This window comes from Cavia porcellus, unplaced genomic scaffold (assembly GCF_034190915.1).
Source record: "Cavia porcellus strain 051 isolate PalLab524CR breed Dunkin Hartley unplaced genomic scaffold, mCavPor4.1 scaffold_1, whole genome shotgun sequence".
NCBI classification, from domain to species: Eukaryota; Metazoa; Chordata; class Mammalia; order Rodentia; family Caviidae; genus Cavia; species Cavia porcellus.
In genome coordinates this window covers 236,292,582-236,316,060 of record NW_026947484.1, presented here as the reverse complement: position 1 = coordinate 236,316,060, position 23,479 = coordinate 236,292,582, and the positions used below count along the sequence as shown (strand labels likewise).

Below are 23,479 nucleotides of genomic sequence, written 5' to 3'. Positions count from 1 at the left end.
GTAGTGTTTCTCACTTGGACAAATAATACCATTAGATTATAACCCAACCAAAAGGTAAATATTCCTGAGCCCATTAGACTCATTACATGATTGAAGTAATAGATGATCCCATTTATTTACTAATCTTATACAGAAAACTTCAAATAATTTGTGAAACTCTTTATCCCCCTGCAAGGAAGTAGAACCTAACTCCCCTATTCCTTGAATGTGTGATGCGCGTAGGTAACTAAGAAAATGGTTATTTGAATAGAGGCTATTTAAAATCAGCTAAGTCAAACACCAAAATATGTTCATGGACTATAGCATTAAAGAATAATGATGGTCTAAATGACAGCAGTTCTAGGGGACTTTTGGGTTTATAATGTATATGATTATAACTTTATCTGACTATAGAATTTACAGAACATATATTGTATATGTTCTATTTAAAGATTTAGTGAGAAACTGACAGTTATTTAGTATCTGTCAAAAGCTCACTTAAAACCTCAAATATGAGGAAGATAGTCTATTGAATATCTCTCAGTTATGCATTCATCTAGTTTCTTGTATTAGGTCTTAAGAGAACAAAAATATCAAGATCCTGTCATCCTGGTCTTTCTTGACATGAAAATGTCTCAGCTTGTTTCTGAATAAATGATGTGCCATCTGCCTGTAAAGAATCTGTCTCTAGGAAACATAATTTTAATGATGTGCGTTTGAAACTATAGTCCACTGAGTTCGTTGTTCTTTGTAAAAGTTCATACAGTTCAGCTACAAAATTTACACATTTTCTCTTTGCAAGACATGAAAACTTATAACCTGGAAAATGTAGACACAGATTTGACTCAGTGTTTGTAATCTGCTGATCTCAGGAGCTGTTTTAGTTGCCTGTTGCTGCTGTGTGTCAAATCACTGCAGAACTTTTAGTGATTTAAAACAATGATTTATTGTTTACAGTTCTGTGCATCGGGGATTTGGCTAGGGGATTCTTTTTCTTCATGGCGTTAGCTGGGAGTCCCTAGCTGGTAGCTGGCCTGAGCTGGGTTGGCCAGTGTACAGCCTCCCTCACATTTTACACTTCAGTGTGCCTCCATATGGCCTCCTCACAGCACTGGGGTGTTGGTGTGCTTGGATTTCTGTCTTTCAAGAGGGAGAAAGGGGACCCTTCCAGTCCTGCTGGTCTCTGAAGTTTAAGAATATTTTTCTCACCACACCCAGCTTGTCAGATCAAGTCACAAGCCCCACCAAGATTTAAGGGCTGGGAAATAAAGTCCTGTCTCATGCTAGGTGGCATGATACATGCAAACTGGGAAGAGGCAGCCATCATTGGAGAAAAGTATGTGGCTGTAACATCTGCCACAGTATCTCATCTCTTACTTTTATTTACATGGTTTTGATTAATCCTTTTTTGCCTTGTATTTTAACTTGTAACCAATTTAAGTCCTCTTAGAAGTTAATCAGGTTATAAATGTTAAAGAAAAATCATTACATTAACTTAAAGAAAGTGTTTAGGGTAATGAGAAGCCCTGCTAAAATGCTTTTTATTGCCACTTACTGTAGTTTATCTTGGATTAATAAGTATCTGAGCTTGCTTAGTTGAAAATCTTCCAGTGCGTCTTTACTTAGTAATTGGAGTTACTTTATGAGAAGTTACTGCTTCACCTTAGTCTTCCCCCATCTGGGAAGTTTACTGATACTGTATCAGTCAAGTTTTACTAGAGAAACAGATATAACACAAGGTATACAAATATATAAGAAATTACAAGATTGGTTTACAGTGATCAACCACAAAATCAGATGAGGGAGCTTGCAGAGGGTGTCTGTAAGCTGAAGGCTGAACGGTCCAGCCCAAGGCCGGAGCTCACTGCAGTGTGCTGTGCAAGTCTGTATCAGGAGGCTGAGAGTCTACGACAGAACAGAACGCTGAAGAATCTACAACCAAAGTATGAAGAGACCCAGGCAGAGGCCTGAAAGTCTGTGCGGGAAGCTGGGAGATGATGTCCAAGCTGAAAGTGAAGACTGGAGTTCTCATTAGCCTTTTATTGTATGCAGGCTGCTCCCCTGGGGTGGATGTAGCACTCACACAATGTGATGGGGGCCCTTCTCTTGCAGAGGCTGACTATGTTACACACTAGGGTCCCTGGTCCCCTGCTGAATCATTTAGTTAAACATCTGACTTCAAATTGATACAAGGAACAGTGTCTTAGAACTGTAAAACGCTTGTGCTCCAGGATATAGAGCTGCTAAGTCACTTAGTTAAGCTTCTAGACTTCTTCTTAGGTGGATACAGCGTATAAACCATAACAGATACATTTCATATTTTTTAAAGCCCTGATAAACTGGAGCACAGCCTAGCAAAGGCTATCACAATTTAAAATGCAGTTACTCTTTGACCCAGTAATTCCACTGCATGAGTACAGTACACAGATATCATTGACAGTAATGGCAAAATATTGGAAACAACATTATCAGTGAAAGAATGATTAAATCATAATGTGTTAGTGTATGAAATTATTTAAAAGATACAAAAATTTTTTTTGGTACCAGGAATCAAACTCAAGACTTCGCACTCGCACAGGCACTGTGCTGCTGAGCTACATCCCCAGTTCCAGAAATTCTTTAAGAATGATAGGAAGTGAACTGTAAGATACAGGAAATGAAACATAATGTAAAACTGTCCATAGTATTCCACTGCTTTCATTTAAAAATACATGTATATACACAAATGAAAACCATTATGCTGTATAAACTAAAATATATTAATAAATATTTTAATATAGAAATATAATTTATAAATGTATACAGACTTAAAAACATAAATGCTTTTACATGCATAGGCACTTGTGAGTACAAGTAAGCAAGAGAAGAAAGCTGGATCATTGGGGAGAAATTTGTTCATCATAACTATCTGTATAATTTGCCTTTTTATATCAGATTGATACATAACCTACTTTAAAATTAACTTTTAAAAAATGTTCTGATAGTTTTATAGTGGTCTCTCCTTGCTCACGGAGAATGTGTTAAGACGTAATCCCTGTTGCCTCATAGATGCCTAAAACTGTGGATAGTACCAAACCCTCTGTACAGTTTTTCCTATACATACATAATAGTGATAAAGTTTAACTTATAATTTAGTGCAATTAAAGATTGAAAATAATATAAGAAGTTACTTGGGTGTCACCTGTGATCTTTCTCAAAATACCTTGTAATCGTGTTTTTACTCATGTGATGATGTTAAGAGGACTCAGAGCCTGAGTGATGAGATGAAGCAGGATAAATTACACAGCACTATGACGTACAGTAGGCTTCAGATGATACAGCTACCTCAGAAGGAGAACCATCTGCTTCCTTTTGGAGAGGGATGACACAAGGTTTCATTACACTGTTTAGAAGGGCATGGAGTTTAAAATTTATAAATTGTTTAATTTTGGAATTTCCCATTTAATATTTTTGGGCTGTGGTTGATCACTGGTAGCTGAAACTGTGAAGAGTGAAACTGTGGCTGGGTACTGCTGTGGTCTTTCAACTTTGGGGATGTCTTTTATGTAAGACAACACATTGAATGACCTACTCAAACAGGAGCAGGCTAGATTTAGGGAGCTAGCAAATAAGTAGGAAATGTTAAACACATCTACTCTATTAGTACACTGTTGGAATCGTCATTTATTCATTGGCCAGGTATTTTGCCCATTATTTTTCAGTGGATTGTCTTATTTTCCTATTGTGTTGAATATTTTTATAATCGGAAACAAGTTCTTCAAATATTTTCTCAAAGTTTCTGGCTCATCTTTCTGGTTTCATAACATTGTCTGTAAAGAGTAGATGTTTAAAATTAAAGTGTTACTCATGAATTTTTTTGATTTTGTTTTTTGCCGTATCTAAAATTCTTTGCTCAGGGTTAGTAAACCATGGCCTGATGCAGCACACTACCTGCTGCAGTAAGTAGTGTTATTTGAACATGGCCAAAATTTATATATTGTCCGTGGCTGCTCTTGTGACACAACACAGAGTTGAAAGTTGTCCTAGTGACCATATGACTCACAAAACCTAAAATATTTACTTTCCAGCCCTTGGCATAATGTGTTTCCCAACACCTGGACTGACTAGTTGTCCCAAGTTCTCCTATATTTCCCTCTAGAAATTTTATACTTTTGTAGTTGTTACATTTAAATCTATTAATTTTCATATGACATGAACTATTGTTATTGAGTAGCTTCTTTTAGAAATGGCTCACCAGTTAAACATATTCTAGGTCCTTCTCATTTGGAACGAGCCAAAAACAGTATCAAAGTTCACTTGAAAATGAAGAGGGATGTCGTAAGGAGAAACTGGCTCTACAGAGCAAACTTGGGCTGAACAAGAGAGGAAAAGATAAAGCAAAAACAGAAGTGCAGCCTGGGTCTGGGAGACACAGGGCAGCAGCTGTGAAAGGAACAGGATATTGAGCGGGCTCGTTGTGGTGACCCCTCTCTTTATGGGGTCACCCGTCACCCATAAAGGGAACCCACAAGAAGTTCTACATATGGGGTCCTGAGAGGCGGTGCTGGGTGGATCCTGGGAGCCTGCCAGCGTTTTTCCCCAGCCAGTCACACCCTGTTTCCTGTCTCACTGACTTGAGGGTTGAGAGGGTTCGCATGTGGATTACCAGTTATTACTGTACCGTTTGTTGCAAAGACAGTTCTTTTTCTATTGAATGATCCTAGTACTTCTTTTGAGGATCAACTGACCATAAATATGTAGATTTCTTTTTGGCCTGCTTCTTTTGTTCCCTGGATCTTTATGTTTATCTGAGCCATAATCACAGTGTCTTAATACTTCTTCATGGAAAGTCTTGTAATCAGGTCCAGCTTTATTCTTTTTAAATATTGTTTTGACCATTCTTTGTTCTTGGCATTTCAATATAAATTTTAGGATTGGCTTTGTCTGCTGTTACAAAAAAGGTTACTGAGATTGTAATTGGGATTTATATTAACTCCCAACTTGGGGAATTAATAATAATTTGGGGAGAATTGGCATCTTAAAATTATTGATCTTTAGTTCTTTTGTACATATAAGGAAAGTGATCAAAATATATAATAAAGTTTGAATTTTTGAAAGAGTTATTACAGTAAAAGATACATTTGCCACTAATGTCCCTAAAGCACATCTCCGTTTTTTGAACACACTTTTTCCATTGTCCTTGCCACTTTCTGAAGCAGTTTTGGAAGTTCTGTTTCTGAGTATCTTTACAAAGTGTGGTCAGCAATACTGTGTGGTTAATGCTGCTGCTATGCGCCATCCAGCATGCAGCAGACTCAGGAGAACAGCATAGTACGTTCTTCACCCTACTCATTGGCTCTGGCACCGTATGGCTTCTGGATCTTCCTGGAAGTCAGAATGACCATGCGACATTTAAAGTCAACTCAGAACATAAGGTAGCCATACAGCTCAACTATAGGTACGTACACACGTGTGTGCACGCACAGACGTGGTCTCAGAAAGTACATTGTTTTATATAATTCTTTTACATATCTTGAGGTTTGCTTTATGGTGCTGAATATGGTCTGTTTTGGTGAATGTTCCATGTGCATTTGGAAAGAATGTTTTATAAATGTGCAATTTGGTCTAGTCAGTTGATAGCATTTTCAAGTCTTTTGTAGTTTAGTGATTTTCTTTGGTCCTGTTCTGTTAATTAATCCTTCCTATTATTTTTCTTTTAACGTTTATCAGTCTTTATATTTAAAGTGGGCATTGTGTCGACACTGTAGATGGATCTTTCTTGCCTTTTAAATTTGATCTGATAAGCCAGGTGCGGTGGTGAATGTCTATAGTCTCAGCACACAGGAAGATTGAGGCAGGAGGATCACTGAGCTCAAGGCCAGCCTGGACTACATAAACATAAGCAAGTTCAAGGCCAGCTTGCACTATATAATGAGAACTTGTCTCAATAAAAAAATTTTTTTGATCTGATAACTTATCCTTTTAATTAGCATGTTTAGATAATTTCATTAGGTTTGGAGAAAATAACATGTTTGTGGTTATCCATGTGTGGTTTCTCAGCCTTAGTACTGTTGGTATTTTAGGCCAGATCGTTGTTTGCTGTTGGGAAGGTAGCTATCCTGCATACCTTTGTAAGATTCTCTTACAGAATTCGTGACTCTTACCTACCAAATGGATGAGAACAGCAGCTACTTTCTTTCCCAATTGTGAAACCAAAAGTGTCTCCAAACGTTTCAAAGGTTCCCAGAGTTTGTGTGCCTTGCAGGGAGGTTGTATTTCATTGAGAACCATTACTCTAGTATTCAAAAGATATGTCTTACCACATTCTTGCTTTAAATAATATTTTCCCACTTCCTGTGTTATGTAATAACCTTTTATCAGTGTACTTAAATTTTGGACCTAACATTTTTACTGTTACACATTTTATTTACAAATGTTTTAACTCCACAATACATTGTCACTATTTTTTGTTAGTTGGTGAATAACCTAAAGTGAACAAAAATCAGAAATGTATATCTGTGGGTCTACCTTTTCTACTACATTGTTTAACATACTATTATTTTAGATTCTGTGGTATCTAAGTAGAATCATTTCCAATTCTGTTGGTTGTTCTTTCTTTGTTAAAAGTTACTTCTCTTGCTTTTGTGCATAACTTTTGTGCGTAACTTTTGACCTACCCTCTGTGGTCCTCAGCAAAGGAACAAGAGAGACTAGTGTGATCCTTTTTGGTTTTCTTCTGTCAGGCTGTGTGTTGAAGGTTGAGTCAGTGTTATCACAGGTTGGATTAGATTTGGGCTTTGCTATTAAGTTCAGTATACCACAGGTTTCAGATTTCTCCTGCAACTGGTTGTTGTTTCCTTATGTCTGGAGCAGTGATGGTGAACCTTTTAGAAACCCAACCCCGAGCTGCAACCCAAAACCCACTTGCTTGTTGCAAAGTGTCAATTAAACCTGAATAGTGAGATTTTAGTTTAGACAAAACAACTCATATATTAACATTTTTTGTCTTTATTTTAAAACTAAATACAAATAGCTTGAATGCCATAGGTTCACCATTATAGGTTTTCACCATGTCTAAAATATGGCATGTGTTGAATGCTACAGGATTTTTTTCTTTCTTCTTTTTTTTAAGAAAACAAAACAGAAAAAAAGAATAGAAATGATACAGGATTTTAAGAAAAAGCAGGGAATTAATACTAGTTAGCATATTACATATTGTTTCCTTAGAAGTAGTTGTTCAGATTATGAAATCTAGGCACAGAAGTGATCAGTGACAGCACAAACTGTTCTTTTTGATGAACTAACAGAGATTAGTAGTATAGTTATCTGTCTAGCATACATATATAGCATGCATACATACGTTTATACATGTTTACCAACATACAAATGATCTTTCTCTTTCTTTTTTCCTTTCCCATATCCTAGTTGTTCTGTCCTTTTGAGCACTTTCTTTCTCTCATTATTACAATTCCATTGTATACATTACTCTTTCAGATTTTTCTTTTTTATTTTTTATGCTACAAAGACAATACGATATCTATAAATGTGATTTTGATTTACTTCACTTATGAGCATGATCTCACGTTGCCTCCATTTACCTATAAAAACCTCAAGATTATCCTTTTCATAGTTGAGTAACACTGTGTTGTATAAAAATATCACATCTTTTTTATCCATTCTGTGGTTGATGGGCATTTAGGTTGTTTCCAAGATTTAATTATTACAAGTTGTGCTGCTATAAACATGGGTGCATAGATATCACTGTGGCATGACAGGATGGCACTAGTCCAGACAGAATGGCTGTTTGTTCCTGGGTGATGGTGTTTGGGCTTTATTTGAGGCAAAAAGACACTTTGTAAACCAGGGGAAGGTGAGAATTACTTAATATTCATTAGGAAAACTGGTCATTTGGAATACAAGTTCATTTTAAATCTCACCCTATATATCATGCAGAATCAGTATTCAAAAAGTTACTTCTTAGAACAGTGAGAATTAGGGTATTTATCCCCCATCTCTAGAAGGGATAGAAGGGGCAAATGTTTTGTAGGAAAACTAGTGTAAATTATGACAAAAGGACTTAATTAAGGACATATGGAAGAGTTGATGCACAGCATTCATTCATTGTCCCCCAGAATTTGAAGATCACGGTATTACTGCAGGATCATCCACTGTTACATGATTTTTTTAAACCTCTGGCAGATTATTGGGTTACTCAAGGATTAGGAGTTTGAACATGATAAAATAGAAAAAAGAAGCATTCTAGATGGGTCAGTAGTTTGGAAGATATATGAGATTTCCAGACTAGAGACAGTTAAGCAACTAGAGTGGAAAAGTGCAGGAAGAGTATGTCTAAGGATTCAGTCTAGACCCAGTTGAGAAAAACTACAGTGAAATGTTGAATGATCCAGAAGAGGGAGTACAGCCAGATGGGAAGCTTCCTTCAGGAAGGCAGGAAGGCAGGAAGGCAGGCAGGCAGGCAGGCAGGCAGGCAGGCAGGAAGGCAGGAAGGCAGGAAGGAAGGCAGGAAGGCAGGAAGGCAGGAAGGCAGGAAGGCAGGAAGGCAGGAAGGCAGGAAGGAAGGCAGGAAGGCAGGAAGGCAGGCCGGCCATTGTGAGTTAGGTTCTGGAAGTATTATGCTGAAGAGTGTTGATCTTTAACTAGTGCTTTACCTTTTCTCTGGAGGGTTCTTTTTGAGAACCAGGTTTACCTCATAATCGAAGGGGTAAAGAACAGGTGAGGCTAAAGATAAAGAGGTGATTTGTTTTACTGAGTTAAGAGGAGTTTTCAGAAATTGTGGATGGTGCACAGCAGTGGAGGAGTAGATGAGCTGGGCAAGAAAGCAGAGAGCATTGTGGGGGTAAAGATAGCAGCCAGGGTAATTGTCCAGAAGGGGTGATGTTTTGAAAAAGCCTAAGGATGTCAGGGGTGGGAGCCACAGATCAAAGGAATTGAGTCTCTAGTTCCTAAATTCACTTATGGTCAGTAATTGTCTCTGGAGCCTGATCCACTCCCTGTCATTCTGATTTACAGGACTGTTAGTTAAAAAGTTTAACCATGGGTGGTAACGCTGAAACCATTAGTTCTCATATTTCTTGAGAAGACCTTGTCTGCAAAGTCTCCTGTTCAGTGTTAGGTTTGAGGTGGAGTAGGAACATGAAGCTTACCATCAGTTTGGTAACTCCAGTTTATAATACCCACACCAGTGATCCTGAAATAAATAGTAGCTATGATACCGGGTGCTTCTTTATCTCAGAATTATCTTCTGCTGGGACACTTACTTCCTCCTGTGGCCCCATTTTCCCTAGGACTGGGTACCGAGTGTACTGCTGCTGGGGCGACTTCAGCTCTGAGGAGTAAGCTGATAGTTTCTACCCCTGCCTCCGCAGAATACCAAGGAAACCCCATTTTGCTCATACCGTCTTTGGGAATCTGACCTTTTGTTTTGTTTTCTTAAAGCCACTTACTGCCTCTTGTCAACTTTGTAATATTTATCTATTATATCTTTTAACTTCAATTTTTTGTCTACTTATAACAGTGACAAGAATGGAAATAGGCATTTTTTTTAACCATCCAAAGTACCTGTGTAAGAATCTTTGTATGCTTGCAGGAAAACAGTGATGTGTCACAATATCTAACATTTGTTAACAAATTCAGTGGCCTAAATATGTCTTCTTTCTCCTACTTTAGATCTACCCATACTAAAGAAATGTAACCGGAACTGACTCTGATGATAAAAACAAGGACCATCAGACAAGATCATGTAGTAGGAAACTTTGCTTCCAAATGAAGCCACCAACATTTAGACTTTCTACTTATCCTAAGGTATTTGAGGCACAATTTTATTTTGACTTCTTGGCAGCCATTTTATGTTGGTTTCTGTGTATAGATTGTATAAGTTTAAGTTTTTACATATTATAGTGGTTATCTTTTAAAGATGAGTTCATCTCTCCCTTTATACCCCTCCCCAAATCAGTGGAGAAAAGATCTAGATGTCAAAGAAATACCTATTCCTTATAATTAGGAATCTTGTTAATTATAAGAAATAATACTGAGTGAAGATTAAGACTCAGTAAGCTATAGAGAGTTAAATAAATACTTAGTGATTACTTATGTCCTAACTCCTGAGATTAGCAGCTAAATTCAGTATCCTAACAGAAGCTTCCCACATACTATAGTCCGTACTAGACATCTTTGTCTTTTAGTTTGAACTTTCCTTTTCTCCGGAATTTACCAATAAATGTTTTTTATTCACTGGGAAGTGTCATTGCTACTCCCTTAGGCTATCCCTGCAGGACCTTTGGAATCTGATGGCTTTGTTTCATTTGAAGTAGAAAAGCAAGAATGTAATTAAAGAATCAAGTGACTTCAAAAACTTGGGTGGATCCTCTTTAACAAGTGAAAACAAAAGGAAGTACAGTATTGACAGAAAACAACAAAATTTATTCCATTTTTCTAAAACACACATAAATTCCAAACAGAATATAGTTAGATGTTTCATTTAATAACAAAAAATACTAAAAATATTATTTTCACTTCATTTTTCCACAGAGGTAGAAAATACAAAAAAATATATTAGGAAGCAGGTCAAAGTTGGCTGGTTTCCTTGTATATTTTACACAGCTTGTAAAGTAACAGTGCCTTGCCAGGAGCTAAAGGTGAAAAGTTGAGAAAAATATATCACTTAGTAGACTTTTTAAATTCTATTCTGTTCTGCTTTGGAAGAAAATATGTAAAACAAAAAATTCCAGAACAATAGTAAGGATTTATATTATGGAGGCTGACTTAGTTATAATAAGTAGATTATCTCTAGAAGAGAATAGTATAATTGAGCAGATTTTTGCCAAACAAAAGTTATAAAGTATCAGATGAAAAGTGATTCTGCCAGATATGGTGGTGTAGCCTGTAATCCCAGCATAATGGAAACTGAGACTGGAGGATCACCTTGAGTTCAAGGACAGCCTGGGCTATACTCTGAGTTCAACACCAGCCAGAATCACATAATAAGACTGTGTTAGAGACAGAGACAGAGACAGAGACAGAGACAGAGACAGAGACAGAGACAGTTTGGATGACAAGTTGTAAAATTTCTCTAGCAATTAATAAATGTATTGTTTTTTTCTGTTTTTATTTCATTTTGAATCAAATAGCATTGATGATTAAATACATAATTTTTCTTATTATCAGAACCATTTTACTTTTTAAAAAAGGAGGTCCCTCCTTTCTTTCATTTAAGAACAACAGCTGAATGTCCAACCTTTGCAAACAATTCTACTATGTGGAAGGATATAAATTATTGTGTAAATTTATTATTAATGAAATTGAAGACTTTTTTTACTAAGGATATTTACTCTGGGGCTAGGGGAAATACACCATATGAAAACATTTATGTGCAGTCATAAAGTGAGCACAGAAAGTCATAATTGAGTTTCTTTTTCTAAGTAATAAAGTCTGTCCTTAGACCTTAAAGGAAAATAAAGATTAGGAAATAGGAGATTCTGATTAGTTGAATTGGTCCTGGTTGTTAACTATTTTACTTTTATAAGTGTCATGTAGCTGGGAATTCAGCTTAGCGGCGCAAGTACCTGCCTGGCATGCACAAGGTCATGAGTTCGATCCCCAGTTCCAAAAAGAAAAAACCTGAAAGTGACATATAGCCTAAAGTACGTTGTTTACATTGTTGTTAGGAGTTTTTCATTTGATTTCTCACATCTTTCCACAATTTTGGAGATCATCATAGGGTGCTATCTCCTATTCACATTGTTTTCTCTTTTGAAAATGAAAAGTAAAAGTTTCACAATTTGTGTTGAAAGTGTTAACATGATACACTTGAACAGTATTTTCTTATAATTCTTACTTTAGACTTTGCAACTGTGGAATTTTGTTGAGGGGGATTAGAAGAACAAAATTAGTATGCGAGAGGATGAGTTAAGGCTCTACATTTCTAAGGGTGTATGTGCTGTATTACAGTTTATATTACGTTACAGGGTTCGCTTTTAAAAATATTTTGTCTGGGCTCAATCAAACAATTGAAAACAGATCTCAGCAAGGCACATTAAGGAGATTAGTGTCTCCTTGCTAGAGTTTTCTCTGTGGTGTGATGGAAAGAGCACAAGCTCTGGCTCTTCTGCTTCCATGCTGTTTTGGGCAACTGAGTTAGTATTTCTTAGTTTTCTCTTCTATAATAAATGTTTAGGCTTGTGACAAAAAATAAGTGTATAAAATAAAATAGAGGTTTTCAGCGTGAAATTAATGTTATTACTAAAGGCAGAGACCATACTCCTGAAATACCATTCGGAGGGTTCCTTTTCAGCAAAAGCAGGTCAGCACACACTACCACTGAGAAGCTTGTAAAACCAGTTTCAAAGTTAATGACAAATATTATGCTTGGAGAGAAAGTAAAATGAGCTTTTGGCAAAAATCCCTTATCAGAGGCATACCATCTGGAAAAGCAATTACTGTCATGCATATGCTAGCGGATACTTTGTTTTTCAGTTGAAGGAAAGTACTGATGTACAGAGAACATTCTAGTACTCGATACAGGTGTGTTACTTTTATCATTAGAAAATCACTACAGTAGAGGAATTTATTTTGTTTTGTTTTTTGATGATAGTGATTGGTTGATTTTTTAAAGGTAGTCTATAATCTGAAAGAGTTGCATGAGTTTCCTCTGAAAAAGGCACTAGCAGTGTTAGTTGTAGGAAGGGTATACTGAGTAAGAAGACATTGTACCCGTGTGTCATACTTTTTTGCAGAGACCTAGCATCCTGTAAGGTGACTTCTAATTGTGATTTAGTATTGAGGAAAAAGAATTTTTAAAAAGTGACTATAGGCAGTTTTTGGCTGCTAAACTCACATCTTTTCAGTTTTGTGAAGAAATGGTCAGCAACTATAACATTTTACTTTTCCACAGTGATGTATCCTAACTGTGTAGAAGGAAAGTATTTGCATATTGGCTAGTTTTTTTTTTTAGTAAAATGAGATAAATATTTCTGTACTACTGATAATGCTATTTTTGTTATTTCAAAGGGCATGGTTTCATATTTTAAATCGTATGGCATTACAACTTCAGTTCACAGTATAATGAATTTCAGTGTTAAACATGAAATATGAGGCTCTTTTAAAAGTCTGATTTATGGCACACAATAATTCAGTTTCTAAAGTTTAACCACTTCCTATACTTGGTGATTTTATTAATCTATCACAGAAAAAATGCTGTTATTTTCATTATGCATGTTTAAAAGCCACATCCAAATTTTGAAATAGAACATGGAGTAATATTTTGTAGATCTAAAACACAAGCAGAGAATAGATTAAGTTTTTGTTCCAGTTGCTCAAATTTAAGCATTTGACTTCCAGGGTTTTTTTAATTTTCAGCTTTCGGTGCAATACTGAAAATAGACTTAAGTAAGAAGACTTGCTGTAATTTCTAGATTTGTGTGCCATCATAATACCCTGACCTATAGAACACAGTTAATTTATTATTTATAATTAATACTTTTTATTTTAGTAGAAATAAAGAATAAAAATTAGAAACCAGCTGAATATGAGAATTGGTTTATGGCTTTATCTGATTTCAGACCTGGGGACTTACACATCTCACAGTGAAGTTATCAAACACAAATAGAGTTGTGACAGAATGACTCAGATGCAAAATTGAATAAGCTCTGGCTAGCCAAAGATGGGACAATTTGAGTATCAGTAAGCATAACTGCAGTATAATTAACCATATAAAATATGTTTAAATATGAACTCATAATGATACTTTAAAAAACTCATTAGTTTTCTTTGGAATATATTTAAGAATTAACCATACTTTACTTATACAAATGGTAGATGAGAGGCAGTTGCTTCTCTCTCTTGGGAGCATAGCAGAACATTGCTGTTTTGTAATCAATTCTTGGGTCTCTGTGAAAACCATCATTGGCTGCTGGCATTACAACAGTAGGACAAAGAGTCAGACATTAGATTTCTTTTAATGAAAATTCACAACACAACCTATGAAGTAACTTTGCAAAAAAAAAAAAAAAAATTACCTTGAGCCTGAATCAGTTTTAGCCTTTAGCTCTAACTACTGGCTTCTAGAAACATGAAATGATACAAGTATATTGCCAGCAAAACATAGGCTGGGAGGAATTCCTTGGGACATGTGACTTGATTTTTTCAACAAATAAATTTTAGGGAGACGAACAAAAAGGAAACTTTAGATTAGTAGAAATGTTTGGATTTTAGACCAGATTTTAATATTAAAGAATTATTAGTTTTAGGTGTGATACTATATATAGTTATCCTTTCAAAGTCTCTCTATGATAGAGACATATCTTAAAATATTAATGAGTATAAAGATGTGCTTTGGGTCTGCTTTATCATTCTGAAGACTACAGAGGGGTGCTGTGGGTGACCATGAGATACTTGTTGAAGCTGGATGCATTATTTGGGACAGTGAGTGCGAGAGGGAAAGAGGGTGGATCGTCATAATTTTCTTTAGCTTTCTTGAAAAATGTCATAAGAGAAAGGTCCAAAGACCTACCGTTTCTCTTTGTTGGCTTATTACTACAACTGAATTGTGTGTTTATCAGTCCACTGAATTTTTTTTTTTGGCAGAAATGGGGGATTCAATACTCAAGGTCTCACAAATCCAGCTTGTGCTCTCCTGCTGAGCCACGCCCCCATCAGCCCTATTTAGTTAATGAGTTTTGAGAAGGTCCAGGCTTCCCTTGAACTTCTGCCTCAGCCTATAGAGTAGCTGGCATTATTGGCATGTGCTGCTATGCCTGGCTGAGTTAATGTTTCTAGTTAGCAGTAATCATGCCTCAGACAAACCTCATTAATGAGGCTATGGTACTGCATTGTGAAAACTCTGAATTTTTATTTCTCATAATTTCTTTTTTTGAGGGGGGGGGTCATAAGCTTGTGCTTGCTAGACAGGTGCTTGTGCCCCTGAGCTAAACCCCCAGCCCTTCTCATATTTTCTTTAATCTGTTTAGTATTCTTTATAGAAAAAGACATTGTCTACAGAGGACAGTTTTACTGTATAGTATTTACTGTTTACCAGCTCTGTTCTAAGTAACATACCGTATTAACTCACGAAATCCTCCCAGTAACTCTCATGCAGTAATGTTAACTTGTGAATGTGGTAGAGCTAGGATTTGGAATCCTAGCATTGTAGTTCTAGTAGTTCTTGTATGTTTTATAACTTTTTGTTTTTAATCCATTTTAATCCTCATGCCTTTTGTTTGTCATAGTTGCTGGCTGAAGAGTTCAGGTTTTAGTTTTTCATTGTTTTATTTTTGTTAGTACATGTTTACAATACATAATGATTCCATTTATGGTAGGGAACTGGTACATATGTGTAACTCATCTCAATTCTGTTTTTTTGCTCTTTCCTCTACTGCCCTTTTATTTTTCCAGCGTCACATTCATTTCTTTATAAGTCATTATAATGGTGTCATATATACAGATTAACAACCATACAGTAGGCAAAAAAAACCATGAAACATATAAGAACATTATACGAAATCAAGGTACACTTTCAGATACATTGTCGTGCTGGACGGAGTACTGTTTTTAAAAAAGTTTTCATTTGTAATTTGGTTTTGAAAGTTGTCTTAATATGTAGGAAATCCAGAGTCCAGTTTGAATCTACTCCTTTACAAATACAAGATGCTAAGAAACTAATGTGTAGCAAGAAACCAAAGAATAAAGTATTCTATAGCAAGTATGTAGTTTTTAAAAAAAATTATATTTCCCTATCAATTTGCAAGCAGTTGTCATCAGGGTTGCAAGGAGAACAGTTACATACAGGACACAGAATTTATAGTATTATTTATAATGGCCACCTAAGGAGTCAAATACAAAGAAAGTGCAGGAAATCTGCCCACAACACTAAAGACCTAGAGAATCCAGCCGAGGGCCTGGCTCCCCTGGCACTAACCTGCATGAGTTCACCTGCAGACCCGGAGTCCACGACAATGACTCGCGCAAGTCTATTTCATGGACCTGCGCTGGGAAGGCCCAGAGGTCAGCAGTGGAAGCTAGAAGGTCTGTGCCAGCAGGGTGAAGGAGCTGCGCCAGTAGGTTGAGGGTTCTGCACCGGAGCAAAGAAGCAACACTCAAAGTAAGGAGCAGGGCTTCCCTGAGAAGTGCCACAGCCATGCTCAGTGACAGTGAGGTCCCGAGCTCTGCTGCTGCTGCTGCTGCTGCTGCTGCTGACGCTGACCGCTGGGTTCATATCAGGAAGCCAGAGTGACAAACTTCTGGAGATTGACCAGCACACACCTTCCCCTCTGGAGGCAGGAAGTGATGCTCATAGAAAGAAGCAGAGCTCCCCCAAGGTGAACTATAGCCACTCTCAGCAACAAGGTCCAGAGTTCTTCCTATGTAACAGCCAAGTTCGTATCAGAGAAGCCAGCATGACAAGCTCCTCCAGGGGAACCAATGGCTCCAAACAGCAGTATCACTTAGGAGAACACACAACATAGTCTTCCTCTCCAGAGCTTCTTTTCATGTCAGCAGGTTTCCTCAGCAGGCCATCCATGCTCAGCCGCGCTGATTCCGTTCAGCTGGGGTTTAAGTTGACCATGAGTTACCAATCCGCTACCGCAGTGTACTCAGAACTCCTTTTATTTTCAATTACTTGTTGATTTTACTGGTCCTACTTGGTGAATTTCTGTGTGATGCCTAGATAAAAATTACCTGTTTCTCCTTTAACCCCCACATTTGTTAAACAGTCAGCTCCTTCACTTTATATAGACCACTTAAGATAAAATTAGGCATATACACTGTTTAGCACATGATATATATCTAGTAAATAGATTTACTTTACACTGTTTTATATTTTTGTTTAAAAATTGTTCTTTATTCTTTAACTCTTAAAATGAGGGAGGGGAAATACGACTTGGTTACTTTAGGAAGTCTTGGGACAGGTAAGAAAACCTGGTACAGTGAGTTAATGAGCAATCTCTTATGTTCTTGTAAAGAAAAAAATTTTTAAACGGTCTCTCAGTTTGAGAAAGATTATTGACTGAGTTGGTTGCCAAATGAATACTTGCCTAGTTGGAAGTGGGTGTGAACACTTCAGGGGAAGATGTGACTTGTCCCAACTCCATGGGCTTCTGGTTCCCTTTGGCCAGCTGCAGGGGCATTATGATCTAGGAAGATGACGGAGGTACACAGGCTGTAGTAAGAAGCTCTGACAGTGGGAGCGCGGATCGCACTTGAGGACAGCCCTTTCCTGATGGCTGCAGAGGTCCAAAGCCTGGCATTAGTGATGCTGTTTTTCTGTGCTTCGCTACCCTCCTTTGCCCCAGCCCAGCTGCTCTTTTTGTATAGGAATAAACTGAAGCAGTCTTTTCCTGTGTCTTTGATTGTACTTTCTAAAGAATGAAAAGTATATTTTCACTCATGATTCATAGAGGCTGCAGTCCATAGTTGGCTGGCTTCAAGGCAGTGCAGTCTGGCAGAGAGCATGGCAGAGGAGGGTTGCTTATGGCACAAGGAGAATTTATTTGTATTTTTAAAAATGATGCTAAAATGTTGGAAACTGAAGATTTTAAAGATTTCAAGAGTTTCATATTACATTGGATGATTACACTTACAGAGTTATCAGAGTTGTATAACCAGTTGTTTGACTGTGTTAAAGAGGAAGATTTTAGAAGGCCATAGGTTATTGGTGAGCAGTGAAATGTCACTTGAACAACAAAATAAATGTATGTGGCGGAAACTCATTCTCCTATTTGATCACCAAAACTTTTAAAGGACAGATGAAATGCTCTCCAAGCTAAGTCAGGATGGTATGGAAACCAAAAGGTAATATGTAAGAGTCGGCATATTGGAAATAGTCAGTTTAACTTCTGTCGTCAGCAGAAGACCTTGAGACAGTTTTGTTCTGAAGATAATCTTAAATGAGGAGGCGTAGCTAATGTAGTCCACACAGAACGGAGCAGCAACCAAAGCAAAGAAAATGGAAGAGGCAAGCGACACAATTCTGATGGTAATAACTTCTACTGAATGATGCTGTGGCAGGCACGATGGTAAAGTCCTGCTCTACTCGCCGGCCCTCTCCGTCCCTGTGTTGTTCTCTCCCTGTGTTGCTCAGGCTGGCCCTGAACTCCTGGGCTCAAGCTATCCTCCTGCCTCAGCCTCCCAAGGATACGGGACTTCAGGCATGTGCCATCACACCTGGCTGACGTACAGTTTCAGCTACTGCCCCGGCTGCTGTGTGAAGTTACATTATTATGTCTGTCTTTCAATCAGCTACATTAAGGCTTACTTACTAACTGAGGGGGAAGCCAGGATTCATCCATCTCTTTCCTGGAGTGAATCCAAGTTTGAGACTAGTATCCAACTTAAATTAGAATTTAAAAAGTGTATTATTCTTTTAGTTTAAACAAATGCAAAAGCTTAGATTTGGAACACAAATGACTGAGATATTTTTTAGCATAAGTTTATGATATGAGGAGGCTCCTATAAAGTTATAATCACAAATATATCAGTTGTTGTACTGTGTCTCACATGAATAGTCAAAGTTTACTCACCAGTCAAACTGTACATTATGATTGTATTTTAAAAAGAGAAGTTTTATTGATTTGGGTGATAGCTTTTTTTTTTAATTTGGTAAATGTTATTGGGAATCAAGCCCAGGGTCTCTCATATGTTAGGCAAGCACCTTACCATTAAGCCACACCCCAAGCCAGTCGTATTTTATATGGAGGTGATTTTTCAAGTATTTTATTACTTTACCTTCCTCAATTAAAAATAGTGGGCCAGGGTAAATCACTTGCCGGCATGAGCAGAGCCCTGAGTTTGATCCTTATCACCACAGAAAAGAAAGAACAGGGGCTGGGGATTTAGCTCAGTGGCATAAGCACCTGACTGCCAAGCATGAGGTCGAACTAAAAAAAAAAGTAAAAAAACAAAGAACATGGAGTTGTATGACAGTGAAATGAACTTAATTAGTTATTAAATTTTTAAAAACTTGGACTTTTTGAAATTAGAAATTTCTTACATCATTAAGAAACTCTGTTTCCTGTCCAGTCTAATGACTAAATGTAAATGAGACTAGGTACAAACTTGTGAATCTTTGTCCTATTCTTCACTTAGAGAAATTGGATTTAAAGCTGATAAAAATAGCATCCCCAAAGAAGTACATTTTAACACCAGCATTTCTGATACTGAAGTTTATTTAGTTACTTATAAAGCTTTCATTTAAATATGAGATTAAGTATATTTTTCCAGTGGACCATGGAACATTAAAAAAAAATTTGTTTTTAAGATTAAGCCACAAGAACTGAGGGTCTGATGAGCCCTTGGAACTTCTGCATTCTCTCTTCTCTTTCTAGGCTTAATTTATATATATTTGTGACCTTTTTCTCTACTCTGTTTTTATCCTTTATGAGTTGGGACATTTCTTTTTTAAAATTTTTTTAAATTTTTAAGAGAATAAAACCAAACAAAAATAGATTAAAGCACAAAGAAAACTCTCATTAATTCCAGAAAAAAAAATCTCAAACTATGTATGTATGTGCATACATACATACATACATATATATGTATACATACATATATATAACTGCATGCATACATATATACTCTGGCTACAACAGTTTAAAATGTAAAACTTAAACCACTTGGAAAAACCAAACAGAAGTCTTTCTTAAATAAATATTTAAAAATAGATAAAATATGTAATATCTGATTATTTAACAAGCTGGAATGAAACTCAGGCTAAGGCTAATACTGTGCTTAGAAGTAAATGCATAATCTTAATCAGTTTCAAAGTTGGTAAAGACAGAAAGAAATGTATTAAGCACTCAATTTCACAATTTGATAAAACCCACCCAAAAATTCCAAGGAAAAAGGAAGGATTATTAGTAAATTAAAAACAAGAACAGATGCATGAAAAAACAGAAAATGCAGAAATGAATAGTCTAAGGACTATTTCTTAGGGTTAAAAAATAAGATTGGTAAGTATGACATACTATCAAGGAAAGGATAGAAAACTTTTTAGTGATTTAGGATCATGGAGATAAACAGTTAAGAGAGCTGGGTGTGTGGCACATGCTTGCCATCCCAATCTCGTGAGAGACTGAGGCAGGGGATGACAAAGTTTGAGTCCCATCTGAGCGTGCCTCAAAAGATGGTATTTTTAAAAGGGCTGGGGATGTAGTTCAACCCAAAGGCTCTGCCTTCAATCTTTAGTAACACTAAACAAACAAACCAACGAACAAACACTAAGAATTTTTAATGCTATAAGGGACAACTAGTAACTTTATATGCTCATGAAATGAATTAAGAAACAGTCTGATTTTTAAATCTACATTTAAAATTATGGAGAGAATTTTAAAGGAATTTTCCTGAAAAGTTGGTTCTCAGACCAGATTATTTTGTCAGTAAATTATTTCTGGTTTTTGAGCAATATAACCCCTATCATGACAAATAGGGTACAGATTATAAAATGATGGACATATGCCCAATTCATGTTAAAAGTCAGGAGGAATCTCTTGACAGTGTTTTAGCAGAGTGGCATTTCTTGGGGGAAAGTTTACTTTTTTTCTCCTTCATTCATTCAGCAAGAGTTATTGAAAGTCAACTCTATACCATCTACACAAAGATAAACAAGATTTCTGTTTTCATGGGACATTTATTATCAAAAACAAACACGAGTATAGATTCCAGTATGTGCTATGAAGATAGTCCAGGCACGGGACAGAGTGTGGCTAGTAAAGGACTGACCATGTCGTGGTTGACGTCAGAGCTGAAGGCGAAAAGCAAGGCTGTGTTGCAGGGCAGGAAAGGAAGAGTGAAGGGGAGCCGTCGCTCAGCACAGAGGTGCTGAAAGGGGACAGTCTGATCAGGCGCCGGAGGCCTAGTCAGGGACAGTGCCTGGTAAAGATCAAGAAGGTAACAGCCCCTGAGATCTATTAGACTGTGGTTTGCCTTTAAAATTCAAAGACAGCTACTACCTTTCAAGACTTTAAGTAGAAAGTATCATGATCTTACTGGAATTATTTTTCCAATCAGGTTTTGTTGGTACATTTTAGATACACATAGTGGTCACATTCATCATGGAGAATTTGTACCTGTATATAATATAGCTTGATATAACTTGTTTCTTTTTTTTCCCCATTCCCTTACCCTCCCTTTGACTCCTCCTATCCTCCCTGTTTACCAAAGCTTTGATTCCATGTTTTCCTTCTTTTTTTCTGTTTTCCTTTCATTTCTTCCTCCCCTTTTCTTCCTATTTCACAGTATTTATTTACATGTTGGCCCTTATTTACACTTTCAGAGAAATCAAAAGTGTAAATAAGGACCAAAGTGTATAGTAGTTATTATTGGTACTTTTGTTTTGTTTTGTTTTGAGACAGTCTTACTATGTAGTGAAGGCTGGCCTTGAACTCACTGTGGAGCTCAGGCCGGCCTCAGACTCACAGCAGTCCTCCTACCTCTGTCTCCCAAGTGCTGGGATTACAGGTTGTGCCACCACACCACACTTGTTGGTACTTATAAAAGATCACTGACTAAAGTACAGAAATCATGGAGGGAGACTTAGGAGGTTTTTCAGAAAAGTGGAAACGAAGAGAGGCAGACAGATTTGTGCTTCACTGTATTTTGAAGGTGAATTTGACAGGATTTGCTAAAGGGTTGAACCTGGGATAAGAGAAAAGGCGTCAGTCAATTGCTCTTTTGACTTCTCTTCTGCAATAGTTACAAGGTTACCCAGTTCTTAATTTAGTCAAAATGAAATTAACCTTCCCTTCACTTTCTTCTTCCACTCACTTTCCCCCATAATGTATATTGTATTAAATTAAATATCACCCACTCTGTCTTACTAGTTGGTTAAGACAGAAGCCTAACCATTATCTTCGATTTCTGCTCCTTTGCAAACCCCACATAACTAATAAAGGTCATTGATACTATTCCCAAATACCTCTCAGTAGGAAATATTTCTCAGATATGTATTCGTATACATGTGTGTATATAGTATGTATACATATATAAAATATGTGTATAGATTGTATATCTGTATCTGTATGTCTCCATGCACAAAACCCCACCTGAATTTTTTTTTTTTTTTTTTTGTCTTTTTCCTTTTTATCGGTACCGGGGATCGAACTCAGGACTGCCTGCTTTAAAGGCAGGCGCTTATGCCGCTGAGCTAAATCCCCAGCCCCAACCCCACTGGAATTTAGATAGCAATCTTCTGACTGTCTGGTCCCTTTGCCTTCTGTATCATTCCTCTTACCTCCTCTATTATGGATGCTGCAGACTGTTAACCATGGCATTTTTCTGCAAAAGAAATTTTTAAATTGACTTTCTCGGGATAAAGATAAAACTCCCAAAGAGGATCTATAGAGATTTCTTCTGACCTGGCCTCTGCTTACCTTTTCAGCCTCATTTTTCACCCTTCCCACCCTTGCTGCCCATTAGGGACATAGAATCCCATCTGCAGTGAGCCATCATCTGTTTTGCACTTGTCTCCTTTTCCTGATCTCCCTCTTGTGTCTGTTCAATTGATTTATTATTCTCCTAGTTATAGGTGATATTTTTCTTTTTCTTGATGCCTGTAAATTGTTTAGATGTTAGACACTGTCAGTTTTCTGTTACTGGGTTTTTGTTGTATTCTTTTCATTAATTTTGGTCCAAGTTTTGGTATGCAGTTGAAATTTTTTAGAAGAGTTTGATGTTTTTTAGACTTATTTTATTTTGAAGAAGATTTAAAGAGTCTAAATTCTTTTTCCCTCTGCAGTTAATTTAGAAGTTAATTTCCTTTTAAGAGTTTTACATAATGTCTCACCTACTATGAGGTCTTTTTGCCCTAATCAGTGGGAATGCAAACTCTTCATAGCCTTGTATAGGTTTCAAGAATTCTTTGAGCTATTTTGTTCCCCAGTGGCCCTTTCCCCAACCTCAGGTAGTTTCCTTTTATCTGTGACAGATCAGTACCTACTTCATTTTCCTAAATTTTCTAAGATACCTCTATTGTGCTGTAAATGTTGTCCAATGTGAAACTGTTGTTTCATCTGTTTTATCCAGCTTTCTGGGTGTCTACACTGGGAGGGTCATTCATAGCCCTGATCCTCAATCATGGCTGTTTGTGGAATTTTTTTGTTTGTTTGTTTGTTTGTCTTTTTTGAGACAGGGTTTCATTATACAGTTCAGACTGGCCTTGAACTCACTTCGTAGCCCAGACTGGCCTTGAACTTGCAGCAATCCTATCTCAGCCTCTTACAGGCATGTGCCATCACATCTGGCTCAGAAATTCTTGATTATCTTTATCATCAATAGAAAAGTGAAGAGACTGGTTGGTATGTTTCCATTGCTTCAGGTATTTAGCCTACCTGTAGTAAAGGAAGAAGAGTCCCTTGTTGTCTGTGATCCAAAGCCTTTGATAATAATTAAGTGATTTCAACTAACATGTCTCTTTTCATTTTTCACTCTTGGGAAAGGGTTGTAGTGTTAGGGCATTTAATCAAGAATTTAGAATTTTGGAATTGAGGCTCAATGGGAGAATCCTGCCATACCT

General features: G+C 37.0%; 1 protein-coding gene across 5 annotated transcripts in view; it reads left to right on the top strand.

Annotated features, from left to right (window-relative positions):
• Nucleotides 1-23,479, top strand: part of Ncoa1 (nuclear receptor coactivator 1) — a 251,421-nt gene that overhangs the window by 51,888 nt on the left and 176,054 nt on the right. For 4 of the 5 annotated variants that reach the window (XM_063231465.1, XM_063231449.1, XM_063231479.1 and 1 more), the window contains exon 2: nucleotides 9,646-9,780. The exons of the other annotated variant lie outside the window; for it this stretch is intronic. The gene's annotated coding sequence lies outside the window, so the exon portion shown is untranslated. The remainder of the gene's footprint in view (nucleotides 1-9,645; nucleotides 9,781-23,479) is intronic. 5 annotated transcript variants of the gene reach the window in all.